Below are 14,634 nucleotides of genomic sequence, written 5' to 3'. Positions count from 1 at the left end.
TTACCTACCTAGAGCTGCTACTTTTCCCCTCGGAAGTTGCAGTAAGACTCCAAAACTCAACATTACCTATGGCTTGACTCTCATCTCTCTGAATACCAAACTGCACAACTACCCAAGGATTTTACATAAACAAATATCCAATCTGGTTGACTGGGGCAGCCTATATGCCAGGCATCACCAGTAACCAAACTCCTCAGAGAATGCAGAAACATTTTTGGACACTAACTGAAATACAAGTGTGCATTTTATCAGAGTACCACTTTGCCTAGCACCATCTCAAAAAGGAGCCCATGGGCATCATCACCAAGGAGAGTAAAAATGCACAAAACCATACCTCCACAGCTGTTCCCTCTGAGCCACAAGGTATCAGAAACTGGGAGTCTCATTTTAGTCTTTATGTTTAGCAGTCCATTAATTTCTTTCCTCTACAAACTTTTTAGGCCAGTATGCTCTATTCAACTTTAATGTTAAAGATGCTTGAAAGAAACTCAGTACATTTGCAACTTTATATTTTATCCATTTACCTTTCCCCTCAACCAAAAATAGTAATAAAAAAAAGATAAATCAGTGAGTGAATGGGGTTTATACAGGATCTCTAACACACAAAATTAAACCACCTGTACCTCCCCTAAGACTGCTTCATTTACAACATTCATGTCAGGTTTAACTACCTCTTCTGTCAAGTACAGTTTCATTATCTCAAGCAGTCATTCACATTAAAAGTAATAGAATTTAACTGATGTTTCTACTGAACATTATACGATAATATGGGGATAGAAAAATACTAAAACCATTAACAAGAAAACCAAGTATCAATATTTGTCTAAGTTCATTCATTCACAAGTTGAGGCTCAGCATCTCATGTCAGACAACCAAAAAAGAAATCTGCCTTACAACCTAAACAATCTAAGCACCTTTCAAGAAGTCATATGTGTATTCCTCATATGACAGTTCAGTTAAAAAAATTCAAAGTAAAGAAGCTTCTAGAGCATTGTCTTAAAATTATCAAGCTTATTTATGATTCTAAAAATAAACAAACCTTTTTAACATTAACCACTTCAGTGCTATGGGGAAGAAAAAGTCTGCAGAAAAAGCATACAGTGCAGCATGACTAAAAGCTCATCCGTTAAACAAGCCCTTTTGCAGGCTTCACAGTATCTTCATTTAAGTACTTTACTCCTCTGCATAGCACAAAATGGCAATAAATTACTATACAGTGCTGAGCAGAAACGTGAGCTGCGTAAGCACACACAGGATGGCAGAGTATACCCAACCTTGTCTTTGAATAACTGTCAGTGCCAATGGTATCAAAGTTCCTATCTTGTACTTCTCCAAATTACAATTCTTGTTATAAGAAAAAAAAAAAAAAAAAAAAAAAAAAGGGCACTGCAGTTTATAACTTAGTAAAAGGAGCTTTTTAATATACCAAGACCACAAGGTATCACAAGAGCTGAAGAAGACATTTGAGAAAACTGAAGTAACACCCCACCAAGTACAAATGCCAGCAAAGACATAACCAAGAGTTATACTACATAAGGCATCGAGTAAAGAAGAAATGTGCTTAACAATTACTGGAATTGCTCTAGCCAACAAAATTTTGTCAAAGTACATTAATGAAAATTCAAGTAAAACCTACCCACACTTCTCAACTAAACACTCTGAGCTTCTGTATTTGCAACATCAACAGATCAGAGTTTCAGGTCCGATGCCACAAAAGTGGGAAAGTGCTTCTCCAACAGTGACAGATGCAATACTGAATAACTTAAAACAGACTTTCCAATCAGCTTATCTATGTATTTCCTTCTATAGATGTCAGTCTTCAGTTTGTAAATCTGCACATTTAGACACTTTGCTTGACTTAGAATAAACATTGCTACATCTCAATGCAAAGATGCTACCTAGAGTAGAGGCCTGTATTAGGCTGAAAAGCTTAGACAAAATACCAACTTAAAAGTTTCCCAATCAGTGAAGTGCATTTTGAATGAAACTCCCATGAGTTAGACACCAGCTATTCATCGTGCTTTGTAATCTCCAAGTTTATTTAGACTGCCTTTAAAAATGCAAGACAGACTAGCATATCAAATTCATGACCTTCTACCTGCAATTACATTCAAACCTGTTTCTAAGGTATAAACACTCAGCAACAAAGTAAAGTCATACAGAGTGTTATGATATGAAATACCTATCTGCAGCAACGGAGGAGGGTAGGAAAGAAAGAACAGAAGTGAATGGGAAAGGCTTCCTCTAAGAACAAGCATTTCCTTAATACTTGTAAGCTCCGCGTATTTTAAGCGACATTGTTATTCTCTCAGTGCACATAGTTAGAGTTAAATGTCTGACTGGGACGAAACAGAACTGCCCAATGCCATGCACAAGGAGAGTCAACTGAATCCCATCATTCCAGTCTCAACACAGAGGTGCCTGCTTTTCCACTACACCTGCAGCTGCTCACTGTTACTGATGCTCAGTGGGCCATTCCCAGCTGCAGAGGAATCAAGTTACAGTGGCATGACTATATATGATTTGATGTATCTACAGAATATGTAAACATATTAAGCACAAAAGACAGTTTAGAGACTGCTTTGTGCCCTTCTCAAACACTGAGTCTGAGAATACAGCCCACATAACAGCAGAGAAACACAGTCACAGGACTTCAGGAAATACCCTTATGCCAGACCTGTCCTTCTCACCACTTGATGCCATGCAAATTACCGGAACCTGTGAGATATTTGTACTTGTCATTAATTCATTACATCCCTTCTGCACAAGGACTATTTTGCCTACATTACCATTATATTTATAAAGGATTATTCAGCACATTGTATTTTGAAAAATATCAACTTTACACTGAACACATTCCCAGAGAATAAAATTCAGAGCTGCCTAACATGTTATGCTTTCAAAAATTACCAACTGCAGCTTCAGTTTCACACTGCTTACCTCATTAAATGGCTTGATTTGGCTTACAGTAACTGCAAGCCAAAGTAAGGTGAGGTTCCCTCAATCCCTGGAAATGATACTGTTGCCAAAAGCTGAGTCAGGACCTCAAGATCCAATTCCACCTGTGCAGACAATGCCATCTGCTGAAGTGGTGGGTTTACTTCCTTCAAACTCTCATCAATAAATCCCATCTAACATTCTTAGGTAATGCAAATGTGTAATTGATATTTAACAAACGTGCAAGAGTGAAGTGTTGAAACAATTCAGAGTCAACTCATCAGCCAGTATTTAACCCTATGAACTTCTGAAGAGAAATTACACCACAGACTAAATCATGCACACTCGCTCTTCCTGGAAATGGTAGGAATAAACCACAAAAACAAAATAAACATCCATCCAGTATAAACACAGATGTGAACTCTACATACACACCTGACCACAGTGCAAAACAACTGCGGATAAGACACTCACTCCAGCAAAATTATTGCTGAATCTTCCCCTTCCCTCTACTAACTAAAACAAGTGCTTCTTATACAGTGTTCTTCTTGAGCACAGGTCAAGTAAGAAGTCATACTTATTTTGCTGAGAGACAGAACAATGATTTCCTGAGAAAATTAACACTGGAAAACATTCAAACTACTACTTTCCAGAAAATTACACCAGTGAAATCAGTTTAATACAAGCCAAAATAAAATGTCAGATACCTCCCCTACTTTACTTTTAAAAATTCCAGAGTTAAGCGAACTTCTGGATACAACATTTAAAAATAATCAGGTTACTAAATCATGAACAGTGACCTTTTTTACCTGATGAAATGAATGAATTATGAACAGATCAATGACTTGGTTTTACAGGTTTGGTTTTTTGACAGGCTCTCATTCACCAATGAGACTGTCAATGAATATTTTTCTTATTGCTTCTGGATAGCTTCAGAATTTCATACTATTCTGCCACATAATACCAAAACTGTTACCTTCTGATGGGACTTGTTCCACAACCTACCCATGCCAGCAATTCTTGAAAGTTAAAGCCAGTAGATGTTTGTTACTTTCCTCAGTAACAGAAACTTATTAGGACCACCTCAGAGTTTCTCTTCCCTCATCAGCATCCCCAATAAGGTTTTGTCTTTATTTCTAGGACATTCTGTATCCCACATCCCAAACACTTAAAGACAGCTAAAGCCCTCAAAGAAAGCATTTCACGACTACCAGCACAAGGTCCTTCTGTAGTGAAGTACAGATGCTATGGAAACCAAGCCAGACTAGGGTTTAAGCATTAACTGCACCAAACCTCATGTTTTCTGTTCTAGTCCAAGACATGCCTTTTTTTTTTTTCAATATTCTAAATTTCTTCTCAAGACAGGACACCTCAAAGGAAATAATTCTCCTTCAGAGGAAGGCTGAGAGCATGAATATGCAACAGAAATTTCTGTTAATCACTCGTATCCTACAGCTCTGGTAAAGATTTATTAGACACAGGTGCTTTATAAACATGCGTGTTTCACTGATTTCCCACACACATTTCCTTCTCACAGAACAAACCTTACATTACTGACAAAAAAAAGAGAAGCTGTTTTACTTCAGTTTTAGTAGCTCAAGTTCCTTCACCTGATACATACAGCAAGAGCATAAATTCTTGCCTATTGACTTGCCTTTTATTACTATGAAAAACATTAGTTCCCCAAGAGGGACTGAATTAAACTACCTTTAATCCTTATACTTGAACAGCCTTATTTTGTACTTGGCCTACTTCAAGACCACAGCATCTTCATCAAAAAACAAAGCAAGTACACCGATATTAATAATGACTTCCTTCTAACTGAACAAGATAAATAGCAAGAGAAGGGCTAACAAGATGATCATCTTTGGCAAAGAACACATGAAAGCAAAAAAAAAAAAATCATTGAGAACCAGAAGACAGTACATAAGTGTATCTCTCAGTATCTGAAAGATCCAACACTCCTGTGTAAGTAACCTGCTTAAAGAGTTCTGTACATAATACAAAATATTCTGCAAGACTCAGATTTGTTGGCTCTTACCTGTAGCCTTACTCCTGGTTTCCAATAAAACCACTCTCTTGTCTTGAATTCAGCTTTTTTATGAGGTATAGCAGATCTAGGTTACTGAATTATAAGTATTGTAAGTCACATCACAATACTGCAAAATCTCATTCTGAAGCCAGTTCCTATTTTCTGCCACTCCTTTCAGAATTCTTTCTTGTATTTAAGTACTGAGAAAAATCAAGTACCAAAAGTCACTTGTCCTGCTGAAATACTAATACAGGATTGGAGGTGGGGGGTATAGTCTCACCTCACAGTGAAAAGCTTCATTTCTTAAGCAAAGATGAGGGCACAGGGGAAATCAGAAATCCAATTTTATCACCAGTGTTTAATGAAACTTAAGAAGGAGAAAAAAACTAGATAATTTAGAAATACAAGACAATGGGACGTTTCAAATAATTACATCCTGGGAAATGCCTGGAAGATGTTACATACTATGTAGGCAGAGTGACATGATGATAATGGCATAATAAAGAAAAAAGAAAAAACATCAAGTCACATAAAGTGCTTCCATATCTATGCCAAGAAAGGCATCTTCTAATTACAGATCAACAGCGTTTGGAAAAGCAATATGCACCCTTCTTCCCCTTCCTAAACATCTTTAACTCACAATCATTACACTTTCACAATAACACACCCTGGCACAAAATCCCTGAGTTTTGAAAAGGAAAATCTGGAAAAAGAAGCGTATGCAGAATTCATCTTTGCATGCTAACACCTTCCTAGCATCCATGTTCTGAATTGAACATCTGACCAACGAAAAAGCTGAAGACTACAGCTCTTAAAATCGTAACAGAAAACAAACGCTAGCACTAAATGTGTATATAGGGCAGCCTTTACTGCTGATCTCTCTCCTCAAACGTAAGCTTCGTAAGTCTTCCAGGCAGGCTGCAAGATCTGTGATTTCTGTTTACAACTTGGAAGGAACCTTGAAGTCTTGAAATTGATATAAAGTATGAACTCAAATGTATGTTGGAAAGTAATCCTTTCCAAATAGACCCTCTTGAAAGCTTTCAATTCAAAAAGTGTTAATTTCTTAATTCCTGATTAAATATAAAGGAAACAAATCTTTAAGTATGGTACTTAAACCTTAAGAGGATCATTTCCTCTCTCACTCAATCTATCTACCTGTGCTTGAAGAAACTGACAGACCAGAAAGTTTTCAAACTTCTGTTCCATCCTCAATTCATGCAATTCACCTTCACATTTCTGTTTACTCAGAACAGGGTTGGTCCTTGAAAGCACATAAGCTGAATACACAGAAATACACACACACTAGTGGATGGAAGAGCAGAGCATACTCACTAAACAGGAAGAGTACGTCTACAGACACAAAAGCAGCATCCAGCATTTTCTGCCTGGTACATCAGTCATTTGATGTGTTCCTTGATACTAACGCCAGTGTTTCCTCTTACAAGTACAATGTGGAAAAGTAGTATAAAAAAACTAAGTAACTTACTACATACACCTATAGCCTGCCAATTACAATATTCTGTTCTAGCAGAGCAGATGCTCACACATATACACATATTTGGTCCTATAAAACAAAAACTTGAAAAAATAATGCATTAACTTACAGGTATTCAAAACTCAGACTAAATACCCTTTACAGATCGATAAATAATTGCATACACATTTCTGAGGAATATAATCACATAATCAGGGCACAATTATTGTGACTGCTACAAGCAAAGTGGTCTACTCAATGAAAATAGCAGATTTAAGGGCTTGCTACACTGCATATTCTTCCTACCTGAAACAAATTAATACTAGGCAGGTTCCTATGAACAACTAAAATTTTACTGGAATAAATACACCATGTTTAGCTATTAAAACAAAAAGAAAACTAAGGACACATAACATGCTTCTCAAACATTAAGGTTACTGAACTAGTGCCCCTACCGTTATTCTTCTGCATACAATTAATACCCAACCTTTGCTGAAATATATTATACGATGGATGAAAGCTGAGAGTCAGGAAGATAACATTTTGGGGTTTCTCCTTAAGGTCAGCTGTGAAAATTCCCAGAAGGTTAAGCCTTTCCACACAAGTCTGGCTTTAAAATGATTTACAGTTTACCCTGACAAACCCCTCTCCTTCAAATCCCTGACAGTTATATTACTTGTGCTCTCAAGAATACTGCTAACAAAGTTATATGTGTGGGCATCCCCCTTTCCCTGACTTAATATAAACAATTTGAGACAGACTTTTAAACTCTTTCAACTGTTAAAAATCCTCACTGCAAGTAAGTGAGTATTAAGTAAATCTAACCTTTTTTACTTCAAGTGTGAACACGGACAACTGGTCTCACTGTAGTTAATTATGCTATGCAGAAAGCTACTGCTGTTATATGACTTCTCCGTGGAAGGGACCCACAAGGATCATCAAGTTCAACTCCTGGCTCTGCCCAGAACAATCCCAAGAATTACACCATGTGCCTGAGAACATTGAAGATGCTTCTTCAACTCTGTCAGGCTTGGTGTTGTGACCACTTCCATGGGGAGCCTATTCCAGTGCCCAACACACTCTGAATGAAGAAGCTTTTGCTAACAGCCACCCTAAACATTACTTGACACAGCTTCATGCCGTCAAGATTACTGACAATGTCTTAATTATCCTGCTTTAAAAGGAAAAACCTCTTTCAGTATTAGCATTATAGACAATAATCAAACTGAAGTTTGCCAATTCATATCCTCCATTAATTTCAAAAGAGAATCTGGACCTCCTGGAGAAGCCTCTGACATGCATAACCAACTCCTACTATTTTCTGGAAGTTTAATTATTTTCAGCGTTCCTTTAGAGCATGACATACACACTGTTACCATTATTACATGCTTAACTGACAGCATATACAGGACACCTGATCAAACCACTTCCATGGCAGTCCCCTGCTCACAATCTCAACTTAGTGCCTAACTTCCCTATGGTGTAACAACAGGACACCTATCATGATTCCTAAACTTTTACACAGAACTGTCAGCTTCCAGGAAGTTGTCAAATCCCAAAGGCATAACCTATACATCTTCTTCCTAAGTAGAGGCCCATCCCAGTTAGAAACTATGAATAAAATTTACTCAATCTCATTCCAGACTGAAATAAATTGCACCAGCCGGTAATGGAAGTCTATGCCACCACCATGCCTCTGACTTTAAAGGGAACACTGCAGCCAATCGGTAGGTTTCATATCATAGCATTAACAACATTCTTCAGGTAGCTGAAGGCAGTGCATGACTTGCTCACTATAGAAGCTACTCCTCACGACCTGCCAGATTTTCCTACCTTGCATAAATGTTCAGGTGCACAGAATAACTTACAAACATCAAACAGAACAGGAAGCTTTGGTATAACTGAAGATGGAATATGCAGGAAGTCATCACTGTTACTCTTACATTTGAAATTTGGCCCCACTTGTCAAGAGCTGCCACATTTTTTCTCTCAAAATTCTCTGGCTAAGCACTTCAAACCTTTTTCACACAGGTATATCTAAAGTAAGTGACTGAGCTCAGTACCAAACTAAAAGGTAAAGCTAAGGTCATGGCATGAGCTCACAGAAAAATCTCTTCCAGCTATGAACTGAGGAGTCTGTAGACTATTACTTTAGCCAAAACTGCAAAAGGCTCTTGTTTCTGTGTTCTCCTATCAAACATGCAGGTTATTGGAAATCTAATCTATGAGTTAAGTGTATTTAAAATTATGCACAAAAAAATGCTTAGACTGGCATACAAAATTAATGCCTTTGCTATGAGTGAGCAGAAAAGATGCACAAAGGGGAACACAAACAAGAAGCAATACTCTTCCAGTTCACAGGACTCATGAATCAAAGACTATGCAAAAAGACCTGTCTCTACTCTCCTCATTTACTTCAAAACTCTTTAATGTTTCAGTTGTCCTTTTCTAAAAAGAGACCACTGAAGGAGTTCAGTTGCTCTACTTAAGATTTCAGGACTTCTAGAGCTGGAGAGGGGGGCATAGATTCTCTTCTGTTAGTAAGCAAAAAGCTTTACAGAGTTTCCTAACACTGCATCAAATAAAAAAAAAAAAACAAAAAACCAAAAAAACCAACAAACCCAGACTGGAAACTAATTATTCAGTTACAGTACCTGCTATGATTTTACATTCATGTAATTCTGATTGCCCCAACAAGACTCTAAAATACTCAATACCCATCAGTCACGCATCAGTAAGGCAGTGGTTAGTTTAAGTGTACTTAAGGCCCCATGCACACAATTAGAAATACACACTTTCATGGAAGCACTCACAGAATGCAGTTTCTTAAGCTGGCAAGAATGTAATAAAAAAAAAAAAGACTGGAGAACCTTTAGTGAAATTTCCATATGTAAGTTAACACTGTTCATACACTGACTCACTACACCTCAGCTGCATGCTTACTTCACACATTTTGAATTCATTAGGGCTTAGATGATAACATATAGGTGCCTTTTTGTACATTCCTTACCAACTTTTTCCCTTGATAAGCTAAAAACAGCTGTTTCAGCAGCAAGAGACCCTGGATATGGTAGCCTCCCAATGCCTGCAGTATGGATTTGGGAGGAGAAAAATATTTTTCTGTGCAGATATGGCTTGGAAGAGATCTGTGCTAGCAGTGCCCAAGGCAGTTCCATGGAAAGGATGTGATCCTTGAGCCTATCCAAAGTGGGTAAATGAAAATTTACCAGTAGCACTTTGTTAAATTAAGACACATCCTATTAGAGAATATGTTTGAAGTGTTCTGAAGCATTTGAATGAACATTAGCTTATCTTCACCGGGTCTTCAACAGCATTTAGCAAATACTGACAGGTCATGCTGAAGGGGGAAAATTACATCTAATAATGAAATTTTAACATATAAGCTTTTCTTAAACATCCCCAAAGCCAGTGCAGGAAAGATAATACAACTGTGGATTTAAAGAGATCAAAACCAGAACGTAAACTATTTCAACAGTTTGCTCAAACACCAGGTAACAGAGTATGACAGTACCCAGAAATGATAATTACACATACAGACTTAATTCCAGCCCCTGTGCAAGCTGTCAGTTAGACCATGACACATATACAAAGGAAAACAGTAAGAACTGAATGAACAGCTGTACAGATTATAATTTTGGACTCTGGGTGCTTAATTCTTCTATCTGTAACTAGCAACACTAACTAACATTAGAAATCAAGCTTTAATTTTAAACTGTGAACCACAGTAACAACTCCACATAGTGCATCACCATCAGAAATCTAGTAGGACAAGCAAGCAGCTACACCAGAGCTAGGGTGAGGACAAGGATTCATCACCAGACCAGGATCTCAGTCAGAAGAGGGAGTTAGGAATAATTCAATAAAGCAACAGCATTCTCTCTCTCTCTCCTACCTCAACACCAAGGACAAAGACACTGGCATTTAAAAAACTGTACCCGAGGGAGAAAGTGCATTTAACCTATACAAACTTGAACACAAAGAAGACAGAAACCAAAACTAACATCCAAAACCTTAGCAGACCATAGTACTATCAGCATTTACATAAGGATAACAAACTCACTCAAGGAAAAAATGAAACAACTCCCCTCCACAAACGCATGGTAATTCCCACAACCCTAGGGCTGTTATTAACTCTGGAAATGTCATCAACACAGACAAGTTTTCTATTAGGTAATTAATTTCTCAGATCTATATAAGGCACTTAATTGAAAGTATCTCTGCTCACACTAATCTTTGCTAGGGCACTGCTTCAACTAAGAAATTTTAACTTCCCAACATCTTAAAAAAGCCTTATTAATGTTGGCATGGTGTCCTTCAAACACATGGCTTTGTTCCTTCTTTTTCACTCTCTTAAAAAACCCCAGAACCCAACCAACTATACTCATAGTAATTTTCCATAAGGATGTATTTTTTAAATGATCCATGAAGTCTCAACACCCCTTCCCCCCCACCCAAAATTTCTATTTTTTATCTAAGATAATCTAGAGGCTAGACATGTAGAGTGTGTCCTTTCTACTTTCCTTTCAAAAAATGCAAGGAAAACAAGTATAGCTTCCCTTGGTTTGGTTGAAGGCCATAAAATCTAGGCTACCTGTAGAGCTACACGTACTTTCTTTCTGAAGTGTTACTGAACACGTTCAAAAACCTTCAGTCTGTCATATTTTTTAACTTGCTTAGCTAAAGTTACCTATGGTCTGCTTTTCCAGCTGTCTCCTTTTAGTCTAGAATCTGCCTCCTCAAAAACAGAAAACCACAGAGTACGCAAATGAACACCTTTTAAAAAGTCCTATATAAATGCTAAACAAATCCACTCCACCTACTTGTTTATTCACTGTTATCAATGGACTCGATAGCCAAATCTGCATTATTGTATTATTAACAGTGGTCTGTTGTCTGGTTCTCAAAATTACAGCATTGAGGATCTGTATCACTCAAAAGCAGCATTTTGAAATAATATCGGGATGTTTAATGTTATGTAAGAAGTTCCATTACATTTTGAAGGATTTTTTTTTTTAAATGTGTATGTCTCATGATACTTTCCAGTTTCTTAGATTTAGCAACAGACTTGGCAACAGCCACAACGTGTTTATCTCAGAAACCTGGCAGCTAAACCATCTGTCAGAACACAAGATCAGTTGGTAACTTCCAGTACCGCTGTCTTCATGTCAAAGAGTTTTTTTACTCATCTTTTACCTCCAAACAAAACCACTGACTGAAGCCATGGCTTGAAGCAAGGCAGACTCCCCTTGTAACAGAATTAACACCACTTAATGCCCTTAGCTGTCACTTCCTTTAAAAGGGTTACTATATCCCTAGTATCAACTGCGTATTTTACAACTCCCATAGACTCAGCAAGGTTGTTTTTCCTTCAAAAGACTTACAGAATAACACTTCTAAACTGAAGCTTCCAGTTGTAATAATGAAGATACACTATTTTCACTATTCACTTCTTTGTAGGAACAGGATGGGAGAAAGATAAGATGAAAGTGAAGCAAAATAAGATTCCTTTTTGTGCATCAAAACAGTAATTAGTCATTTAAATATCTTGTGACTTGATGCCTGAATATTAAATCTCTTTGATTGCATTTTTCCCTAGGGAAAGTTATTTAGTCAAGAGGAGATCTCTTAGCTCCAAATATCTGTTCATTTAAAATTACATTTATGCAAAACTCAAACCAATGTTAGAATTCTATTTATAAAAAGTTAAAAATGCTTATTCACACTAGTTGAAGACACCCTCTCCTCCAGAATCTTATGGACCCTTTGCCATCTGTTTTTAATAAGAACATCCATCATTTTTGTAAGCATTAGGGAAAAAAAATCCTCCAACTCAAGTCTTCAGCTACATAACACAAACTACCAACTTTCCAAAATCATGCATGGCCTGAAGTTTGGGAAACAGAACACAGTATGGAATTAAACCTATGAGGTTTGCCACAACTTAAGTCATAGAACTGTGCTCCCTGTTGTCACCACTAATGTAAACTGAAGAGAAAGCTTTTTAGGTCAACAAGAGGGAAGGAAGGAAATTCAACAAGTTTGCAGAAACAATATGGAACAAGCGTTTAATATCAAAACTATTTTACATAAGAAGGTCCAAAAATGATTCAGAAAGACACCTGTGTTTACTGACAGCAAACAAATTTCTTTTGGAGCTGTTTGTGTGCGTACACACATATTCAAAACAAATGCAGAAGCAAACTTTAGCTGTGGGAAGCGTCTACTTATACCTAGAGCTAACCCTCAAAGCTAAATTTAGGAAACAAAAGCATCAGGTTAACCACAAAAACAAGTCTTATAATTAATGTTTAAAATCTTTTCCTTACCCATTACTACTTTTCCTTAGCTAGGACATATATCTCTGGGTTTAGGGAGACTATACAGACAGCCCATGTAATTTTCTAGCCTGAAAACTTGTAACTGCCAGGCAAACAGTAAAAGAGAAAGACAGCAACCTGACATTTCTACATAAATAAATGCATGCATGCATTCTCACTCTCTTGAACTGAGAAGTAAACTCAGCAAGCGTCATAACAAACAACAAAATTTAAAATTCTGGTAGAAGAGGAAATTAAAGGTGCTTTCTCTCATATTCAAAATCTACAGGTATCACTTCAGAATAGATCATCTGTGCCCGATAGAAACACAAGCATCCTAAGCACTGCTACCTACAGTAGCAGTAAATACTCCTCAATGGATACCATGTTGAAGTTCTAAGCATCTTCACAAAAATAAACACCACCAAAACAACCTGATAAAACCCAACCTACCAATTAGAAAAATTCAAAAAAACAACCACAAAACCACGACACTTCACAATATACATTTTAGCAGATGTTTAAAGCAACTTATGACTTGCAGAAGACTTGGAAATACCAAATTATGTTAAAATGGTAGGGAGTTATGCTAATAAAAAAGCCTCAGAGAGTGGTTACTCTATGGACAACAACACACAAAGCACATTACTCTCTAGAAACCTTTCTGTCCGAAGACATTTCATAAAAATTCACGCAATCCATTAACTAAGAGCAATAGTGCCACAAAGAGGAAACTCTATTTAAAGATGATACCTCTTTTAAAACAAATGCAACTCCAAGTTTGCTACATCTAGAACTACAAACAGAAACTTTAAAGCCTGTCACCTTCAAAGGACAATGGAAGTCTGACAGCTAGAAAAACTCAGGACTATGAAATTGTCACAGAATCACTGAATATTCTGAGTTGTAAGGGACCCAACAAGGATCATCGAGTTCAACTCTTAAGTGAATGGTCCAAAAGAGGATCGAACCCACAACCTTGGCTTTATTAGCACCCTGCTCTAACCAACTGAGCTAGTGTCACCTTTGTTCTTAGCACCAAATTTCAAAACACGCTTACATAACTGTATTTCTACAGTACTTCCCTATTTGCTGTACTTAATGCACAGATGGGGAAAACAGATTATACTACGGAAATAATTAAAGATTTACAACACTGCAAATAACACACTTCAGAACAGAGTCTTTAACAATAACAGTTACCAAGTGTTTTACCTTCAGCAGTAACAGCTACTGATTGTTTTACCTATCTTGGAAAGCGCTTGAGTGAATGATTAAATGACCCCGAAGTTCAAAATGGTTTAAAGTTTCATCCTCCACTGAGACAGCAAAACCGAGCAGGAAGCGATAGACTTTTAGCCTCCAACACGGATTTCCTTACCCTGAGTAGCGCTTCAAAACTGACTTTCGTAGGGACCATCACAACTTTACTTACACTACTTACACTATCTGAAGGCACTTGCAGGGTTTTCAGGTAAATCCAAACACAAACCCTTCCTATCTCTGGCAGGGGAAAAGGAAAAGGCACGGGCCCCGCCGGGCCCCGCTCCCCTGAGGGCGGCCGGGCCCACGCGCGCTCCCGCTGCCGCGCGCCCCCCGCGGCGCCGTCCGGCTCGGCAGCGCCCCCCGGCGGGGCAGCGCGCGCACGGCGCCGCCGCCGGGCCCCGTCTGCTCCTCGCGGCTGCCGCACCAGGCCCGGCCCAAGGACCGAGACACAAAATGGCGGCCGCCCCGCGGTGTCACGTGACCCCCTTTGTGCCTTTCGGGGCCCCGGGGAAGGGCCGCCGGCGGCCGCGGGGCACAAGCGTGGGGGCGAAGAGGCCGTGAGGGAGCTCCGGGGGAGGGCGCGG

The 14,634-nt window shown here is 38.3% G+C and overlaps 1 protein-coding gene across 10 annotated transcripts in view; it reads right to left on the bottom strand.

Moving 5' to 3' along the window:
* EPC1 (enhancer of polycomb homolog 1) overlaps positions 1-14,634 on the bottom strand; it is a 65,070-nt gene that overhangs the window by 34,871 nt on the left and 15,565 nt on the right. The window contains exon 1 of one of the 10 annotated variants that reach the window (XM_048293557.1): positions 14,229-14,294. The exons of the other annotated variants lie outside the window; for them this stretch is intronic. The gene's annotated coding sequence lies outside the window, so the exon portion shown is untranslated. Of the gene's footprint in view, positions 1-14,228; positions 14,295-14,634 lie in introns of those variants that run through there. 10 annotated transcript variants of the gene reach the window in all.

Source organism: Corvus hawaiiensis, chromosome 1 (genome assembly GCF_020740725.1).
Source record: "Corvus hawaiiensis isolate bCorHaw1 chromosome 1, bCorHaw1.pri.cur, whole genome shotgun sequence".
In the NCBI taxonomy this organism is placed as follows: Eukaryota; Metazoa; Chordata; class Aves; order Passeriformes; family Corvidae; genus Corvus; species Corvus hawaiiensis.
Note: the sequence above shows the minus strand (reverse complement) of the source record. Positions and strands in the feature narration are given on the sequence as shown.